The following is a 17,228-nucleotide window of genomic DNA, read 5'->3' as shown; positions in this document are numbered from 1 at the left end:
ATTCAGTTAAGATAATATGTGATACGTGCTGGGTACGGTGTGAATAATTTTACCACGGTATACAGTGTAAATAAAAATACGTGAAAAAAAAATAATAAATAAATAAAATAAATAGAGAAAAAAATAAAATAAAAAGCAAGGAGGGAAGAATGTGGGATTGTGGGATTATGGAAGGATAGGTGAGAAAAAAAAAAAGTAAAAGAGAGAAGCAGGAAAGTAGAAAATGTATATCTATGACATTTTTTGAAAAATATATCTCAGTCGTTGTTTTATAATTTGAATAGACCTGAGCCATCCAAATGTCCTAATAGGACAAAAATATGTTGAAAATTCAAAAATCGTCTTGTTTTATTATATAGATGTTGAATATTCATATGAGGTATAAATTTATGAAGTTTGCCAAGTATTCAATATATTTAAAAATAATAATTGATGGTTCAAATTCATTTAATTGTGGACTATAAAATTCATTAATTTAATTTTCATAGCACATAATAAAATCTGGCTCTTAATTTTGAGATCACAGACTTTTTCATATAATATGAATAAAAATAAGTAAACAAAAGGAGAAAATAAAAATAATAAACAAATAGAGAGAAAAATAAAAATGAAACCACAAAAAAAAGAAAAAAAAAAGGGGGGAAGGTGGAATCATGCAATCATGGAAGTATGTGTGAGAAAAGAAAAAAATAAGAGAGAGAAGCGGGAAAGTAGAAAGTGTATATCTATAACATTTTTTAAAAAATATATCTCAACCATTGGTTTATAATTTGAATAGACTTGATCCATCCAAATGTCCTACTAGGATAAAAATATGTTGAAGATTCAAAAACCTGTCGTGCTTTATTATATATATTTTTTGCTTTCATTTTTCTGTCTCCACTCTACCCAAATATTCTCCTGTGGCCATGTGTCAATCTTCTTAAAAAAATATACTCTCTATTAACCTTGATTAACCCCATCTTTTTCTCCAATTTTATTTTAATCTCTTCACCAGATTAATATTCATTGTTTGTTCTTTGTCAAAATTATACCTCTTCATTGTTCGCAATAAAAGAAAAATCTTACCTCTTCCGGAACATCTTTCGAGTTACTCACAGCCCTTTTCTTATAAATTGGGGAAAGTTACCAATAAAAGACCATTTGTTTTTAAGCATCTAAACAAAACATCTTGACCAAATCACTTTTTATAGATTCATCAGTTTGATTTAGTTTCACGATTTACATGATTTAATTTAATTTTTAAATGAATAATGTTTGGTAACTCGAGACTTTTTCCCCCCGAATCCCCCTAATGCCCAAAACGACGTCGTTTTGGACATTAGGTTTTTTTTTTTTTTTTCTCTTTTTTTTTCCTCCATTTTCACGCTGGGGGAAGAGGGAGAGGGAGAGGGAGAGGGAGAGAAAGAGAGAAGAAGAGGGGAGTCGTCGCAGCAGAAGAAGGAAGAAGAGGGCTGCGAGCCTCGTCGCCCGCCGTCGTCACAGCAGCTCCAGCTCCGACCGCCGTCTCCGCCTCCGCCTCCGCCTCCTCCTCCTCCTCCTCCTCCTCCTGTGATTAGGGCCCCCTCCAGTCCTCCTCCTCTTCTCCTTCTTCCTCTTCCTTCTGATTTCTGCTTCTGAAGAAAAAAAAAAAAAAAAAAAAATACAAAACGGCAACGTTTTGGAATTAGGGGGATTCGGGGAGCTCAAATTCGAGCTCCCTAGCATTGCTTTTTAAATTTCTAAAATTGTTGAAATGGATTTGGTTCTTGACATTGACAATACCATACCATTCTACACCCTTACAATTCTCACATTAAAATGAGCAATGGTAGAGGGTCACAAAAAGTATGGCTCAAAACTGCCAAAACGACGTCGTTTTGGACGTAAAACGATGCAAAACGACGTCGTTTTGACAGTTTTGAGCCATTTGAACTACACTTTTTGTGGCTCTCAAACATTTTTCCATTAAAATTAGCAAAACATAAACTATACACTGTGATTGACATAGACGTGCCCAAAATATATTTTTCCTACAGCCCAAAGGACAGCCTCCCAATATTTCGGGGTGGACGTATCTTTTTTCAATTAAAAATATAATAAAAAATGATTAAAATTTATCGGATCATACTACTTCACCATGTGGCAACCTTGAGACAGATTTATTGTTGGCTGGTGTCATGTCGGTGCGGCAGACCGGACAATTTAATTGAGAGTAGAGCGACATGTCGATATATGGTACGTGAAACAAGTGCAAGCATTGGGGCAGGACCCGAACCGGTTCACCATCGACAAAATCAGATAAGCACACAACACAATTTTTATCTAGGGTTTTTGAAGCCAAGCCAATCTCTTTGATGTATTTGTATGAAGGAATAATGAGCTTTGCTTTTGAAACCATAGCGGATGACGACGGTAGCAACTGGGGAATGGCCCCTTCTTGGTGGCACTGCTGCGCCATCGCTGTGCAACAGAGAATTAGGGGGAGGCGACGGTGATGGTGGCTAGGGCCGGCCTTGGACATAAGCTCACCAGGCCATGGCTTAGGGCCCCTTAAAATAGATCCAAAAAATGGCTCCATCCTATTATAATTTAGTATAATATATTAGGTATGTTTTAAATCCAAAACAAAATTGAAGAACGTCCAAATTAACTTAAAATAAATAGACCCATTCAAAAATTGAAAAGTCCATTCAAAAAAATTAGCATTGTTATCCATTGACCAAAAAAGAATCCGCCTTCTATTATAGTTTAGTATAATATATTAGGTATGTTTTAAGTCCAAAAAAAATTAAGGAAGACCCAAACTAATTTAAAATAAATTGACTCATTAAAAAAATTGAAAAGCCCATATAAAATAATTAGCATTGTGATCCATTGAAAATGATTTTTCAAAAAAAATTAAATTATGCAAGTATGATTGATTTATTTGCTTTTAAAAATATAAGAAGAGTAAGAATAAAGCGATATTTATTAATTGTTGTAATGTAATACTAAGTATTTTTTGTGATTTTGACACAAATTTTTTGTCTTTTATCTTCAAAAAAAAAAAAATTCATTCAATGAAGAAAAAAAAATGTGAAAGGTTCTAAAAATTTATCAGTTAATTATCGACTTTAAATCTCAAAAATATCAGAGCCGAGCCTGATGGTGGCGATGAGTATGGTTAACAACAATAATGAGGCAAGAAATATGTAGAAGTTTACCATTATGGTGGGTTGTTGGCGTTCAAAAAAAACAAAAGAAAAAACGATGGGTTGTTGAGGAAGTGGAGGAAGGAGCTTGGCTAATTAAATAGTGTGATTGTCAACTCCTTCAATGTAATCGATGGCTTATATAAATTAATTAAAATGCCCAATTCATAATCGATTTGCAACAAAGTGTAACATGACAAAACTTGCCTTAGCAACATCGAACTTAGGTATTTTATTTATGGATTTGATTCTTCTCAAATTTAACTCTAAGCTGTTATGTTAAGAGTTATGGAGCTTATAACACGTCTCGTTTCAACGATTTTAATAGTTTATTTTATAAGATTTTCCATTTATATTATCTATAAATAAAACTAAACAAAACAAAATCAACACCTTTTTCTTCTTTTATTGTGTTTTTTTTTTTTTCCAAAAAAATGAATAATAATTTTTTTAATAGATGATATACATAGAGGATCTTACAAAACAAACTCTTTAGATTGTCAGAATATGATCCATGATGACCCCACAAAATCCAATATACAGATTAAGTTCAGATTTTAACTTAAAAGAGAGTCTTCTTACACAACAACATTTTCTTAATTCAGTGACACTTCAAAGTGCCACAAAACTATTCTTCTAGTGACATTTTTTCAATTTAGTGGTGTTTTGAACAAGTGTTATTTATACTCATGCCACAGTAGATACTAATGACACTTGTAAGTGCCACTACACCATAAAGGCTAAAACCTTTCAGTGACATTTTAATGTCATGTTACACATTATTCATGACATTACCAAACGCCATTAAAGAAAACTTACAATTTAAAAAATGTCACTATATACTTTTTTGATAGCCGCTTCTTATGCCATAATTAATATTTTTAACAACTCTTACAAATGCCACTATATCCAACTTTTAGTGACGGATCAAAGTGCCAGTGTTTCACCATTCATTTTTGCTATAAATGGAGATAGATTGAAAAACAAAACAAAACAAAAATAAATAAATAAATAAATAATTGTTTTACAACATTCAGATATTTTGGTCTGTAAGACAAACAAATAAAACTTCATTTATTAAATGTAATCATAATTGATACAAATATACCACTATTATTCTTTACTAATAAAATAAAACCAAAACATTGTTCCTATTTTGACAAAGTCAATATCATTATCATAATATCAGAAACAAAAATTAAGCAAATAAATATTTACATATCCAAAAAAAAAAAAGGTAATCATCATATCCATGAAAAGCGTGTATCGCTATAATATTTCAATAATATTTGTGGAAGTCAATGCCCAAATCGAGTTCTTATAAGTTCCTTGTAATTGCTAGAATCGGCGTCATAGAATTGTCTATACAAATTAGAATGGGGTCTCATAAATATGCTCTTCAAATGCTTTGATGATGGTGCACTGCAATACAAGCAAAAATAAGCAAGTAAGAAGAAAAATACTCTCTACAAAGCGAAATTAGAAACGAATAGAAAGAGCTCAACATATCACAAGTAAATCCCTTCTATTGAATTCATAGTAATCATTAGTGGATAGTATAGAAGATACTTTATAGTAACTCACCAACATTATATAAGATACTTTCTAATTATGTTGCAAATTGATATATGGTAAAACAATGAAATGTAAGAAGCTAATAGCACACCACAAAATGAATAGTACACAAGGAAAAAAGAAAAAATGAATTATACTACACTTTGCTTTTGGTTTTTATTTTCTTCCCATGCTTTCATCAAAGCTAATTTCTTTTATTTTTTGTCATAATATGAAGCAAAAAATGAAATACCTAAATCTAATCATCAGCTTAGGGATTACCTTAATGCTTTAATCCCCTTAGTTGCATTTGTTGATTTTTTTATATATATATATTTTTTAGCACATGATCTGAAACCTGTCACAAATTTAAAAAATATATACTTATAAATAGTGATATAATTAGCCAATTCACATTTTAGAGAGGATGCTATATATTTATATATTAAAAAAAACGGATGTCAAAGGCTTTGGAGTGAATCAAAGTTAGTTAATATAGCATGATAGCTTATCCCTTAACCTTAAGAAAAAAATTACCTAAATCAAGGATCAATAGAACATGAAGGCTTTACATATGTATATATATATATAGTGAGAGAGAGAGAGAGAGAGAGAGAGAGAGAGAGAGAGAGAGAGAGTTCATACATTTTAAGAAATTGTTTGAATCTATATTTTGCATGCTTTGATGATGACACAATGTCTCTGTTTTCCATATATATTACGAAAGGGAATGAAGGAAAAAGAAAGAATGAAATAAACAAAACAAAAGCAACATAAATTAATAAACCAAACACCCAAAGATTCAAATTCATAAAAACCAAATACTTATCCCAATTCTTTCACAAAACAAAACAGAACGAGTGCTTCACCTTCTTTGTTAAAAACAAAAACAAAAAAATTCACCTTTTTTACAATGAAAAATAACAATGAAAATGAGATTTATAAGTCTTTCATGTTTCATGCTACACTTAAACATTCAGCTCACCCCAGGTATAATTTGGTTATTGTGATAGAGCAGAGAAATCATTTAAGATAATACCTATTAATGAAAAAACACACTAATTACTTCTGAAGCACCTGCACCAAGGTCAACCCTACTGGTAATAAAAATAAATAAATAAATAAATAAATAATTATGAGTAAAATAATAAAGCAATAGGTGGAAAGGAAATGCATTACTTGAACAAGGGATCTATTTTTGTTGAAATTTGACAAGTTACTTTCATCACAACCATCATGCATTGGGAAATCATAATTGATTGTCTTTAATTTCTTATGATAATTTACATGATAAATTTCAATATCATTAACCTCTGTTTTGACACAAATATTTTTCCCAAAACTAGTTTACGTTGCGATTTTTGTTAGTAGTTACTATTATGACACTTCAGGCAATAAAGTGTAGAGAACAAGAGAAGAGAGACTCACTCACCTGAGAAACAATTATTGGGTATCTTGTAGGGTATTGAGATGTGTTACATTACTCAAAAGTGATTAGTTTACATCATGGGGCTGGCCATAACATTTATGTTAATATTTTGGCTAACAACATGAGGGTGGCAATTGGTGATTGGTGTTTGATCTCACATGGCAATGCCATGTGGCACTACCTAATAATTTTTCTTGACCGAGGATGACTACTACTAAAAATAAACAAATAATAAAGTAAATTACTTTCCTATTAGTCAAACACATTCATCCGTTTGCAAGACAGATTCATTGGCACATTCTATCAAACACTTGCAAGACAACTTATGCACATACAACCATCAAGCCCATGAAACTGATGTGCATGAAACTACCATTGATACTTATGTGAACAATTTGGGTAGCCAAATGAAGAATACAAACTTGTTGGAAGTAGAACATTTTTGGAGAAAAAAAGGTGATGTATAAAAATTAAACAATCATATTTGAAGAATAAAAAAATAAAAAAAAGTTTCTATTAACAATGGTAGCTATATAGATATCCCACCATTGTTAATCAGCCTAGTAATCATATATATTCAAATGTTTCCAATGCTATATGGATACACGTTCAAAATTGGGTTACTCAAAACCTGTATACACGCACGCACGCACGCGCGCGCGCACACACACACATATAATAAGCAATAAATATTTTAAGTTTGCTTAGTTTTATGCTTTTCTCTTGATTAAAGAACACAACTATTCATTTCATCAAGAATAGATTGAAACTGTACAGAATTAGAAGGTGACAGATGCTCCAAGCAGGATTACAGTGTTGCTACTGGTCATTAAAATGGCAGGGCATTAGTATTAGTAGTATTGTATATAACAATCAAATTAGTTGCTAGATGGTAGGCATGTTAAGTTGTAGTACTATAGGTAACAGGGCATTTAACACTATCACTATTCAACATCATACTCTAGATGACTCATTAAAATATTAGGACATTACCACCATGGCTTGAGCTAATTCTTCAATGGAACATTCAGATGTATGCCCTGCAAATTTAGGGGAAAAAAATAAAAATTGTATTTTGATGAAACAAATAGTAAGTATAACTATTGACAAAACAAATGGTCTATAAAAAAAACAAAGACACAAATTAAAGTAAGAAGGACGATGATGAGTGAATGTGAAAATTAAATACTAAGTATGGAACATATACAATGTATATCAATTTTACTGTCTCAAAGAATGTGAAGGGCCTACCTTGAGCCCTCAAAAGCTCAAATAATAGAAGAACAATAATTTGAACAAATCAGAGCTTTTTCGAGAGTCCAATCCCTAAAATTTGTTTTGTGATTCTACTTCCTTCAATAGAAAAAAGAGTAAATGGTTTATGAATATATGTGTGTACACAGAGAGAGGGAGGGAGAGAGAGAGAGAGAGAGTAATTACCTGATAGAGCAAAGCTGAGTCAAATCTGTGAAAAGAGTGGGAGTTACTGATTTGGGTTGGTGGTGATATAGCCAATGTTGATCGAAGATAGAGAGAGCAGAGAGAAGTCAATTTCATTCAAACCCAAACCTTAGGATTTTCCCAGAACATAAGCGCTTGCAAATCTTAGGATTTTTGCCTTTCTTGTTGTGAGTTAGTTCCCAAGTGAAACTCTAGTGTTAGGATTCCAATGGCAAAGGCTCCTCGCTTCGTCTAACAACAGGCCCTTTGCTTTGCTACTGTGGTTCAATCGCCTTTTTTTTATTTTTAATTTTAGAATGCCATTAAATTTTATATGGGCTAGCAACCTTAAATTAATAAAATGTCACTCAATTTTATTTTAATTTTAAAAAATGCCACAAAATTTATTTCTACTGACAGCCTTAAATAAAATGCCACTCAAATAGTGGAATAGGCGTATGGTTAAGTGACATTTTTTTAAAAAAATTGCCATTAGATGTATTGTAATAGTATTGTTATAAAAAAAAAAAATGACACTGAAATGATGCCACTAAATAATGTTATTGTTGTAGTGTTGTGACACTTGTTTATTAAAATGTCACTGGAGTCTTTTATGTTTGTGGTTTTGTGATATTTTTCAAAAACGTGCCACTAAATATTATTTTTATGACATTTTCTAAAAACATGCCACTACTATAGTGCCACTAAAATGTGTTTTGTTGTAGTGATATATTTTAGATCTGATGATTAAGTTAATATAATTTTCATAACAATAAGGGGATCGTTTTAGTCCTTTTTTTTTTCCACGTAATTGGTTACAATTGAAATCTTTGAATATATTGGCCTAATAGTGTCATTCATTTTGTTAGAAACTTATATCACATTGTTTCTCTAAGGGGCATTTATTTATTTGAATTGAAAAATAAAATTTCCCTTAATAGGTGAAAAAAAACTACAACACCAGCTGATCAGCAAAATAATGGACGGCAAAAAACAAACACGATCCATAATGCCCAAAGCAGCCAATCCACAGTGTTGGTAAGAAATCAATACAGCAACCCAACAAATATGGAACAAAAGACAAGAAGAAAAGCAAAAGCCCATTCCCTCCCACCTCTGATGCAAAACAGAGACAAACAAAACATACCCTTAATCAAAGGATGCTTACGTGTAGGTCCTAATACGTAGATTTATCGTTTAATAGATCCTATAAAAAAAAATTTTGATAAAAAAAAGTCACTAATTGTAAATTTTAGCGACAATTTATAAAAATCATGACAAAAAAAAGTCACTAATTGTCAATTTTTAGCGACATATATAAAAAATTATCAGAAAAAAATTATTTTTAGCGACAATTTTACTAAGACTTACTTTCAATAAGACTTGATGAGAATTAATTCCAACTGCTAGGACCTATTGGTAGTTTACCCTTAATAGGAAACTGCTCCTTAACACTTCAACCTTCTCAACTTCAGACATCTAAAGATATTTATTCAGAAATCTCTTTTCATTTACTTATATTTTATTTAGTTTATATTATTTTTTTATATTCAAATAAATCTTATTACTGATATAGTTACCAAAATATCTATAATAATAATATTCTCATTAACAGTAGTGTGAATGTTCCGTGATGTGTATATTTATACTGTCAATGTGATTGTGAGCGTTCACACTGTAAAATATAATGTTCATGTCACCAAATTGCTAAACACTCAAGAAATATTTATAAGGGTAAAATTATTCATAAAATATCTTAAATATGAAAATTAGAATTTGGTGAATCAAATATTCAAATAATAAGATTTATTAAAATAGAAGAACATGTTATAGACTAATGGGATACAAATACTTGAAAAATAATTTCCTAATAAATTAATCTTATTTAGGTTCAATTTATGCAAACTAAAAACCCCTCTCTATTCATGACTAATTGGTTTGGGGTCCAATAAAATTTATGGTAAAATCTATTTTATCCCTATATGATTTAACTCCAGATCATTTTACCTTGGATAATATGACCTTATGAAATTTTTGGTTTGGTTTTGAAAAAATTGTTTCAAATTTATTTTTTTTAAGGGGAATTGACCAGTAAATCCCATTTTGTGGACTTGTAATCCATAAGGTCCTGAATGTTTTTTTAGTGACTATGTGGTCCCTTAATTTGTTTGTTAACAGTTTTGCCACTGCTAGTATTATTGATTGACATTTGATGTGGGTTTGTATGGGATAAGGTGAATGGGTGTTTGTATGTCACGCTGATCGAAAAAGCATACTAATATTGTTTTTAATTTAGTAGGCGTGTAACATTCAAAACATGAGACGTGGATTGTGACGTGAACACAGGTAATTTGACATTTTTTTTTTTTTTGACATGGATTGCGTCACGTTTCCCGCTTCCCATCAGTTTGACCCTTTGTTTTCCAATTGCCATTTGTGACGTTCCGACGTGAACCTCACCGATTCCCCCGATTCTCGTTCTCAATCACACCAATTCTGGTTCTCAATATCACCGATTCACAGTTCTGGTTCTCAATCTCAATCTCAGTTCTGGTTCCACACTGGTTTCACCGATTCTCGTTCCACAGTTTTGGTTCTCAATCTCACCGATTCCACCGATTTTCGTCCCAGCGATTCCACTGTTCTTCAGCCAATCCCATCGATTCTCGTCCCAGCTCTCAATCTTATGCCCTCCTATGGAGTAACTGAGTTCTGGTTCATATCTCGGACCGACACACTGATGTGATGGATGCTATCACCAAGCATTTGGAAATCGGTTCCTATCGAGAATGGTCTGAAGAACGCCGGCAAGAATGGATTTTTTCTGAACCACGTCGTCTGTGGAGATGGCATAGCGGTTTTGTTCCAGTGGTGGGGTGTGAATGGCAACAGTGGTTTGTGCGATGATGGGGTGTGAATGGCAACAGTGGTTTGTGAATGGCATAGCGGTTTTTTTTCTGAACCACGTCCTCTGTGGAGATGGCAACAGTGGTGGGGTGTGAATGGCAACAGTGGTGGGGTGTGAATGGCATAACGATTTTTTTTCTGAACCACGTCGTCTGTGGAGATGGCATAGCGGTTTTGTGTGAATGGCAACAGTGGTTTGTGTGAATGGCAACAACGGTTTTGTTCCACGTCGTCTCCTGCCCTCCTATGATGTGAATGAGTGGGAATGATGGTATAGGACTGTAATATAAAGTTCTAGACATACTTGCGTGTGACAGTGGTGTTGACGTTAACAATTGCACTTCCTCATTGTCACGCAGAAACGAATAAAAAATCAGAATGTAAACCCTAATTGAAAATCCTCATAAACAAATCTTCAACACACCCATAAATCTTGGGATTACACATACCAAAAAAAAAAAAATTTAGAACATTCCCATATAATAAGTGAGGGCATATTTGTCCATCATGCACCAACCACATTCAAAAAAGGACTTATTAGTCATAAATCCCGCCTCATATGGACTGGTCAATCAAACAAAAATTCAACAGGACCAAACGGAACAAAATTCAGCCATATAGGACTTTCCGATAAATTTCCCTTTTTTTAAACTAAAAAATAATTTGGTGAAAGAAATAAAAAAATGAAAAGTCAAAAAACACTTATCATTTTTATATAGTTTTATCTTTTAGAAGGTTAAAATTATTTTTAAAATTTTAAAATTAGTTTTTTGATATTTAGTTTTATCAAATTAATTTTCATTTTGTCAAAAAAATTCTGAATTTTTTTTTCCTAAAATAAAAAGCAAACATGGCTTATGTATTTGTATATTTAAAATAATAATAATAATTTGGTTTGTACGTGGGTTTCTGAATAATCGCATCAAATGAAATTTGTTTTGTTTTTGGTTTTTTTTTTTTAAATTCAAAAATCCATAGAAATGAGAAAGTTTGATAAACAACGGAAAACAATCATCTTGTTTGGTTCTAATTTTTTAAATTTAATTTTTTAAAAATGAAATTTTTAATTTTTTTTTATTTTTATTTTTATTTTTAATAAGTTTTTAAAATATTTTAAACATATTTTTTTCTAGGATGCTAGAGTTTGATTCCATATCATAAAGATCTATACAAATCATCAGGCTTCTTAGAGAAAGCTGTATACAAAACCATTTGTGTAAAGAGGACATCACAACCCTCTAATCAGCTATGCAAATAGGCTATTATTTCTGAATATTTAATTCATCATGGAAAACTTATGGATAACTAAACCAAAAAAATAAAAATAAAAAGTATTTTTTTTTTTTGACAAATAATAATTTACTTCTCATTTTCCAAAGGAAAGCATGTACAATGCACCCTAAGCTAAACCAGCCACCCAGGCCTTGTTTGGGAATTAAAATAGTGAAAAAGGCAATATAAAAAGTAAATTTATTCTTTTTACAATTTCTTTACATGTCTTTGATGGGTTGTTTTACATACCAAAAACAAACTCTAATTTGTATCAAATTCTTTAGAATAATGACAAGTCTAAGTATCGATTCACAGGGACAAACAAAAAATTAGACTAATTTAATTGTTAAGTTCCTAAATTAATTTTGATTAAAAAATGATTGGTTCATAGTCTAATGAGAACTAAATTAAACAAAGCGGATTAAACAATTAATTGAAAGTAAGAATGAAGTACTGATTTTGGAAAAAATCTAGAGTAATGAATTCACCTCTAGTTACATAAATAAGGTTTCAATTTGAAAATCAATTATGTTACGGTTCGAACTAAATAATACTTCGCAACTACAAACTCGAAGCATTGATCAAGAAAATTATTACATTCAATGTACGGGCATGAACCATCTCAAGTAATACGAGTCGTTCTCTCTAAACTAGGGTAGCAACACGACTCGTCCCTTGTATTATGGCTCGTCTCATACCTTAAATATGAAATAATAGAAAATCACTGTATGAAAAGCATTCAACAATCATAGCAAGCAGAATACTTAAAGAGATAATGGAAAATATATATTTAAAACTTCTTAAACATCATACAATTTGTTCAAACCTTTACATAATCAAAAAGTAAAGAGAAAACCCTATTTACTCAGCTAGGGTTTCATCAAAACTCTAAAAAGAGGAGCCTAGCCACTCATGGTGAAGTAGGAAGAAGTAAAAGAAGAAGAATCCTCCATGGAAATTGCCTTTGAAGCTTGAAAATCCCTTCTTCCAAACCCTAACCTCTTCTTTCTCTTGGAATTTTTTGGAACCCGAATCCAATCCCTCAATTTTCTTGAAATCTTTTCCAACCCTAAGAACAACCTCTTTTCTTCCTTTTATTCCTAGCAGAATAGACTGAAATTTCAGCACACAGAATCCTAGATGGGCTGCTCGAGCTCCCATGTGGACCGCTCGAGCGGTGGTAGGCCGCACGTGCAGTGAGGTGGCAGGTTGGGAATTTTCACTATTCTCACGAAGAATCTGCTTTTGTGCTCCTTTTTGCTTCAATTTGCGTGTTGCTTGTCAAATCTGTACAAGTGCATAAAACACATCATCTCCACTAAATAAACAAAATTCAAAGACTATAAATGTAACTTAGGTGGCCTCAATGTGGTACATTTCAGCTTACATCAATCTCTTTTTATAACAAGTAAAAAAAATATTTAAAAAAAAAAAAAAAGAAAATTTCAAAAAAGTAGAGAGAGAAACTTTTTTTTTTTTAAAATGAAAATGCAAGATTTATTTATATAACTGAATATATAAATTATTTGTACTTTCATCATTTTATAATTATTTTTTTCACTCTCCACGATATTCTCCATTAAAAAGAAAATCATCTCATCATACTGCTTCATCCGGTGGCAACCTCGCATCTCTATTTTCAGCCGAAAGTGTTACATTGGTGCGGCATATCGGACAATTTGAGTGAGAGTAGAGCCACATATCGATGCAGGGTACGTGAAACGGGTGCAAGCATTTAGGCAGGACCCGAACCGATTCACCTTCAAGGAACTCAGACAAGCAGATAGTACAACTTTTGTCATGGGTTTTAGAAACCAAGCCAATAATGTCTTTGGTGTAATTGTATGAAGGAAGAACAATGAGTTGTGTTTCTGAAACCATGCGAATGGAAGAAGGCGAAGTCATTGTCTCTATCGTCCTCGATGATGCTGATGGAGGAGGTGGCGACCGGGGAGGAGTGTTGTGCCACTTGCACCATCGTGCCAGCAGTGCGTAGCAGATTACTAGGATGAAGGTGGCGGCGCCGATCAAGCCGAGGATTCCGCTCACCAAGGCTACTGAGAGAAGAAATATATCGAGAAAACTTTTAGCCATTATTATGGATGTGGAGGGTGGAGGGTGGAGAATTGGAGGAAGAAGGTTGTTGGTTAATTATAATAATGTCACTCCTCAAATATATCGATTGTCTATAATATAATTCATTTTCCTTAATTAAAATGTACAATGCATACAAGTCAAGTCACAACAAGACAAATGGCCCTAGCGGCATCGATCTTAGGCTATTTTTTTAGAATTTATGTATATTTATCATCTACACAAAAAAGTTAAATCAAATTGATAATTTTAACTTAAGACAAATTAAGTCGTTGGTCTATGCACATTAGTTTTTATGTTATTTTAATTCTTATAATTTTAATTATGAATTTATAAGTTTATCTCAATTCAGTCCAATTAAATATTAATGTTTCCGTCTTTTATATTAAAAAAAGGTACATAAGTAGCATGTGTCATGTTTTTAAGGTAAAATTAAAAATTCGTTTAACGAACTTAATGATCATTTTCAGTTAAAAATCTTAATAATGTTATCAATTAGATTAAATTTACACAAAATTTAAAATTAAAAGTTAAAATAGAGTCAATTAAAAGTGTAGGAACCAAAACAAACAAGGGCAAAAATGTAGGAATTACTTGTGTAATTTATCCTTTAACTTATTCAATTATCACTGTTGTATCTCTATAATGGGTAAATTACATTTTACACCCCTTCACTTTGCACCAAATCACATTCTGGTTTCTACACACAAAATCATAATAGTCAACACCCCATACTTTTAGTCAAATCTCACTTTGATCCCTGTAAATGAAATTGTGACAGTCAACCCTCTACAGTTTTAGCCAAATCTCACTTTGTTTCCTATACAAGTGTCGATGCCCCACTTTGATTCATATGCCATATGCCCTAGGAGGTGACAATGGTATTGCAATGGATAAGTGTTGCGGTAGTTATGCATCGTGACAGTAAAGGGCTATGACAGCGGTGAGGCAACGACGGTGGCTCTGCGATGGTAGTGGAGTAGCAGTAGTAGGGGCTCTAAAGATAGAGAGGCAAGTGGTGATTAAAGGAGCTTGGTAGGGGCATTGGAGAAGGCGGGGAGTGTTGAAACAAGGGTTAGGGTTAGAGTTTGTTGGAGGAGATGAAGGTAATATGATACTATATAAAAATTGGACTTGTGTATTAAGACAAAATAAACATATTCAATTTGTATCTGGTATAAACTGAGTAGATGGTGTTTATTGAAACAAATGATAGTGTAAATAATAAATAAAAAAAATTTAAAAATATAACTGAAATGGGACTCATTAATGTGCCGTGTAGGTTTTGTGGTAGAATCATATCATATATATATATATATATAGTGTTTTCCCTTTGCTTTGGTATTACATTTTAAAGATTTTATTTTTTTTTTATTTTTTTATTTTTTTATTTTTTTGTAAAAAGGTCGCGTTGGTATATCTTTTCTATTTACATATAAAGATCTACATAAATTCAATTTCAATTATGATAATCAATTTTATATTGATTCCATTTGAGAAATACTTATTTTCTATATATTTTTCATCGTGTATCTAGTTTTGTCGTTGTTAGATTTCTTTTATATAGTTGATATTTTAATTTAATTATCATGATATTTGAAAAAAAATTGTGTCTCGATATACAAATAAATAAATAAGATAGAATGTGTTTAATTATGTGTATCGCACAAATCAAAATAATTTTCTTTTATATTTTATAATTTTTTATCTATCTTATTAATGTCTTAATATTAATTTATATTTAATTTTTATTTAATATGAAATTATGTATTACAAAATATTTATATTTAATTTAAATTTTATATACCTATATACAATATGTATGAATAATTCAAAAAGAATATTAAAGAAAAAATCAATACACTACAAAATTAATTTATGTATTTTCTCCTTAATCCAATCACAACATATTTATATTTAATATTTTAAATAAATTGTGTAATTCTATTTTTACATATTTTATTTTCCAAATAAATATAAAAATAAAAATTAAATTAAATAATTAGAATCACTTTTAATTTTATTTTACTAATTCTCTTTTTAATTTAACTATTATTTTTAATATCAAAATGAGTGTTTATTTTACTATCTTATAATTTAATATATATTATATAAAATCATTATATGATAATTACTTTTTTAGAGCACAATAGAACTAAAATTATCAAAACAAACAAAAAATGGCGAATTACACCAAGGCTCTGTTTGTTTTCAGAGGTAGAATGAAATGAATTAATAGTGAGGGGATTGTTAGTGGGAGGATTGATTGTGAGCGAATTAAATAAAATTATGTTTATTTTGATGATAGTTATTAGTATGAGGATTGTTAAGTTATTACCCTATAAAAAAAATATAAAATATTAAAACAAATAAAACTATGATTTTTACTTAAGAAAAAATACAAAAACATTAAACATTAATGTTTAAAAAAATGCCCAACATGCTAAAAAAAAAAAAAAAAAAAAAAAAAAAAACCTTATCCCATAGGACTAATTTTCAAATATCACCTCTACCTCCTCTATCTCAATCCCAACACAAAGGCTCATCCTAATCCCATGGGATTATGAATCCCCTCTCCCTCTCAAAACAAACACAGCATATAGCGCGTCCCACATCCATGTCAATCCCAATCGTACGTCTATCCCCTAAAATAAACGGGCTCTATAATTTGGAGCTCGTGCCATTTAAGTCCTTAACTTTTCAATTGTAACACGTTTGACCACTACAACAAATTTGGGATTTAAAGGCGAAACAAATTTGTCCCAAAATGTACACATTTCGTCACCAAAACTAATTACGACGAAAAATTTGTCACCCATTTCGTCGCCAAAGCGTCGTCGCTAAAAGGTCTTAGAGACGAAAAAATAAATTCGTCATTGAAAAAGATAAATTTGTGACAATTTTTTTGTCTCCAATACACTCTGTTAGGAACATACTTATAAGTAATTAGCGACAAAATATTTTGTCATTAAAAGAAGAAATTAGAGGCAAATATTTTGTCATAAATATAAGTAGAGATAAAATAATTTTGTGGTGAATAATATAAACGACGACAAAAAAAATTATCAAAGAAGCTACCAATAGTGACAAAAACAAATTCATCATTAAAAATAATGAAATAATGTCAAAAAATTTTCATCACACATTGAGGGTAATAGTGACAAAATGTGACTATTTTTCGTCATGATAAATTCATTTAGCGACGAAATAAAAAATTCATGACAAAATTATTCATCCAACGAAGCCAAATAAGGGACAAAAACCTTCTTTAGGGATGAAAAATTGTCACTAATTTCATAATATTTTTTTCCATATTATATACCTAATTTATCAAAATCTGAATTTTAGTTCAACAAATA

General features: G+C 31.1%; 1 long non-coding RNA gene across 1 annotated transcript; it reads right to left on the bottom strand.

Moving 5' to 3' along the window:
* Positions 1-4,213: 4,213 nt before the first annotated feature.
* Positions 4,214-7,897, bottom strand: LOC114316259 (uncharacterized). The gene is made up of 3 exons (XR_003648150.2): positions 7,597-7,897; positions 7,150-7,196; positions 4,214-4,595 (listed from the first exon to the last, which is right to left on the bottom strand). It is a non-coding gene; the product is annotated as an uncharacterized LOC114316259 (long non-coding RNA).
* Positions 7,898-17,228: the final 9,331 nt, after the last annotated feature.

The sequence above is a fragment of the Camellia sinensis genome, chromosome 1 (assembly GCF_055761805.1).
Source record: "Camellia sinensis isolate YWXY chromosome 1, ASM5576180v1, whole genome shotgun sequence".
In the NCBI taxonomy this organism is placed as follows: Eukaryota; Viridiplantae; Streptophyta; class Magnoliopsida; order Ericales; family Theaceae; genus Camellia; species Camellia sinensis.
This window is presented reverse-complemented; position numbering and strand designations above follow the sequence as displayed.